This window comes from Ursus maritimus, unplaced genomic scaffold (assembly GCF_017311325.1).
Source record: "Ursus maritimus isolate PB19 unplaced genomic scaffold, ASM1731132v1 scaffold_34, whole genome shotgun sequence".
Lineage (NCBI taxonomy): Eukaryota > Metazoa > Chordata > Mammalia > Carnivora > Ursidae > Ursus > Ursus maritimus.
In genome coordinates, this window is record NW_024426008.1 from 27,903,014 (window position 1) to 27,907,363 (window position 4,350).

The window sequence follows — 4,350 nt, forward strand, 5'->3', positions numbered from 1 at the left end:
AAGGATCCTACGGGCGGCCTGCACTGACCCTCGCTCTCCCGGAAGGCGGAGCAGCTCCGAGTCCGAACGTGGCCCCGGACGCGCACCCGGCAGAAGTCAGATCCAGTCTCCGCGGGGCCTGGGACCGTGTCCCCGGTGCGAAGCGCCCAGAGCGCAGGGCACATCTCCGAGCCCCCCCAGACTGACCACATCCGGCCTCGCCACGGGTGCCCAGCAGCCCGGCGCGCGCTGCGGACCCCACCGAACCGAGGCCCCAGCGGCCACTGCTTCCGGGCCCTGGGTGTGGACTCGGGAGCTGATCCGCGCAGCTGGACTGGGACCCAAGGTCCCTGCGGGCGCTGCCCCCGCCAGGCCGAGGGTCCGGCGTGAAGCGGAGGCGGCCGGCGTCTGTGCTCGTCCAGCAGGGTCGCCCCGGGTCTTCGCTGGGTTAGGCCAGTTATTACCCGCCTATAATCTTTTAAAATTGACACTTCTAAAGAAAACCACACGTTTAAGAAAAATAACCACAAAACAAAAATAAAGTAACACATTCCAAAGGAACAAGTTTGGAAAATACCCGAAAAGGAATAATTTGAAGGGAAGAGGGAGGGATGTGTCTTAAGGCGCTGTCTCAAAACACGATTTGAGCCCCGAGCTCACGGGGGTTTGAAATGATCCAAAACGAAAAGTCCACACTTGACATCGAAATTTTCGTAAAGAAAGGCGCCACAGAGACCGGTTTCTCCAACGAGAAAGTAACCTGGCGGTCCCTGGGAGATGTGACCTGCGAGGGCGAGGGCCCCGAGATTTTCCACTTTGAAGGCAGGACAGAAGAGGTCGCGGGTCTCGAACTCACGCACCAGGCGCGCGACAGAGCGCGGCTGTAGACTGACGGTGCGTTGCCGGCGCTGCCCACCTGAGATCGAGCGGATGCGGGCGCCGCCACCGCCTGCCGGCCCCGGGCCATCAAAACGGAAGGCTTCCCGGAGGAAAGGGGGGAGAGGAGGATGACCCGCGTGCGGGGCGCCGAAGCTGCGTTGCGTGTGCTCGGCAAGGAGGCCTGCGCGGGGCGCGGGGCTGCAGGGGGTCCCCCGGGGGCCGGCTGGCCGGTTCGGGATCGATTTCCCGCTCTGTGGATCGCCAGAAGGTGTGGGACTCCCCACCGGCAGCTGCGGGGCGACTGCACTCGGAGGTGAGCCGACAGGTCCAGAAGAAACCTACCCTCCATCCACGCTGTTTTGCCGCATAAGATCCAAACCCGCGGCCAGTGGGAGAGGAGACGCCAGGACACCGGCCGCGGTCGGGTGGGGGCCCCAGGGGAGCTGGTCCCAGGACCCTCCAGGCGGTGCAGAAACACCGCCGCGGGCCGCCGACCTCGCCCAGGCCTGCGCGCTCGAGTCTCAGCTTCCCCGGCTGCTCTTAGGACCCCTACGGCGAACGACTCCAGAATCCCTCGGGGAGGCTCCGCGGGAGGAGGAGGCTTGGCGGGCGGAGGAGGAGAGTCTGGAATCTGCGCATCCCGGCTGAGGGGGTTGGCTAGGGAGGGAGGTAACCCCCTTCCCCGCGTCTCCCCTGCAGCTCGGCTGTGGGGTCCGGAAGGGCAGAGCAGTGGGGGAAGGGGCCCCAGCCGGCGTCGGGGCGGCGCCGGGACGCCCCTGCCACCCGAAGCCCCTCGCCGCCCGCCGCCAGGAGAGGGTGGCTGGCCTCGGCCGCTGAGGTCACCTTTTCCACTGCGCCCGCCGCGAGCGGACGGTTTCCGGGATTTTCGCGGCGGCGGCGGCTGGAGGCCCCAGCCGGGTCCCAGGCGCTGGCCGGGCTGCTGCGCCCCTGGGGTGGGGGCTGCGGGGCTCGGACCGGGAGGAGGGATCCGCTGTGAACCCTTTGCCGGCCAACAATTCTGCAGTTCTCGAGCACAGGAGAGGCCCTGCCGCTGTGCGCGCGCATTTTTTCGCCTAAAAGGGGTTTATCTGCGTGTCTGCTTTGGGATCGCGCCGCGCGGGGAGACCTCGTCCGGCGGCGGGGGGAGGTCAGAGGCCTTCTCACCTGGCGGGGAGTCTGTGGGGGTGACGGGCCGGGCGGGCTCTCTCAGTACTTTGCGCCAGCCGAGGCCTCCGACTGCTTCCCGAAGGGCATTCTCCAAAGAGCCCCGGGGCCTCAATGGCCGGGCGCAGACCTCGCTGGGCCTTTGAGAAAGAGCCCTGGCGGGTGTCCAAAGAGCTGGGGGAGGCACTCTGGGCCTTGGCACCTGTGAAATGAGGTTCGGCCTGGGCTGCGCTGGTCTTCTGACTCCCCCAAATCTAGAGATGAGGTCCCACCCTGAAAATGACCTCGTTTCCCCAAGCCTGACCTAGGAGGCCAACTGGGGGCCCAATGGGTTTAGTGAGAACTGCTCAGTACCCAATGTGACTCCAAATGCGTCTTCATCTAAAGGACCGGAGACCCTGAGGAATAGCAATTGCAGGGGGAAGAGATGGTTCAAAGGTGGGCAGCTTCCATCAGCGGCCCAGATAGGAGTGAAGGGATAGAATGGGGGTGCCTGGGCCTAACCCTCCAACGAAAACACCCCCAGGCTATGCCCTTGGAAAGACCTGAAGTGGGGAGGAGGAGGAAGAGAAGGAAGAGGAGGGGGAGGGGGAGAAGGAGAAGAAGGGGCAGGAGGGGGAGGTGGCAGCGGCCAGTGGACCCTACAGGGGTGGAGGGAGCTGAGAGGGCAAGGGTGTGATGCTGTTACGTGCTGGGAGCAACAGCAAACCAGCCCTGCTCCCCCAGCCCCTGGGCCAGTGCAGTCCAGGCTGGGCTGCCCAGAGCTGCAGGAGACACTGGCTTTTCTCTCTTGGACTGGTGTCGGCATGGCCCCACCCACTATCGTGCTACCTCTCACTGGGAGGGAGGCCTGCTCCTGTGGGATACTATCAGTCTCAGCGGATCCCACACTGTCCCCTTCCAAACAACCACAACGTGACTCACAGGACCACCCACACATGGAGCACCTGGAGGCCACCTTTCATACCTGATGATGGCTGTTATGTTCAGTAAGGGGCAGACCCAGCAAAAGTCCCCCAACCACAGTGGGAGAGGCAGCTAGGATCTTAGAGCCTCTGGTATGAAATGCATTCTCTTTATCCCTATGGACAAAGAGTCTTGGCCATCTCCTAGTTCACGAAGGGTCTAGGGCAGGTGCCAGGGCTTGGGACTGGCTTCAGGATCTCATTGCCAGCCGCTGGAGCTAGGGAAATTGCATCAACTTGCGGAGAGTAGGGCCATGGGCATGGTAGGCCCTATTTCCCAGAGGCAAACACAGAGGAGGGGCAGAGCACACAGTGGGAGAAGTGGTCCAGGACTTGGGCAGAGGAATGGGAGGGAAGGGCTGGCACTCTCCCCAGCCTCCCAGAGACACCCATCCACCCCACTGACAACCCACCCTCCTTGCCCAGACAAACTGTGTACTCCTCCCCAACAGACCTGTGGGGCACACGGGTGCAGGACCCCCTATTCAGTCATCAGAGCCTCCCTGGAACCCTGCAGCAGCAGCTCCTCAGGACAGGTCAAGAGGCTGAGGCCCAGAAGGGGCAGTGGCTTGCCAGGAGCGGCAGAGCCAAAGAGAGAGAGACTCAGTAGAGAGCTGGGGAGATCGTTCACCCCACAGCTTGGGTTTATATTTCTGTAGTGACGAAGGGGAGCCAGGAAGACTGGACCTCCCTCAATCATATGGGGGACTCAGGCTCAGAGACCAGTGGGGTGACGCCGGAGTTTATCACCACACTCCCAGTGCACCCTGTGGCTCCTCGCGCAGCTCAGCCCCGTGCTCTTCCTCTAAAGCTGGGAAAAGGTGGAGCTGCAGCACTTCTTCCCGGGCATCCATCTCCTCCACTCAGTAGGGGGACAGAACCCACCCCACAGGAGGGGGATGGCCAAGGGGGATGTGTTCCTGCATCACTTGGCAATACAAGCAAATCCCCGCTGGAGAACCTCTGAGGGCAGCTTGGGTAAACTGAGGCGGGAGTGCACAGGTGCGGCCGCTACTCTGAGAGTTGCACCCCTCCCTGCTGCTGCGCCACCCTGCCGGGTGGCTCTGAGCGCTAGCCTGGAGGCTGCGCATGGCTACTCCTTTCCCAGCCAAGCCGCACGGCCCTTGCCTCTCCTCCCCCCGACCTCTCCAGGGCTCCCGGACCCCTGGCCAGGCCGCTGCCTTCCTAGCTGTCCCCGGTCTTTCTTTACTGCCCCTTGCCCAGCCCTGCCTGCCTCTGTGCCCTCCGGCACGTCGCGGCCCGCTGGCTCCCGCGCTTCCGTCGGCCTCTCTGTGCGCACGTCTCGGCGTCCGTGGCACCCTCTCATCACTGTCTCGCGTCTTGTGTGGCCTCGCTGTTTCGC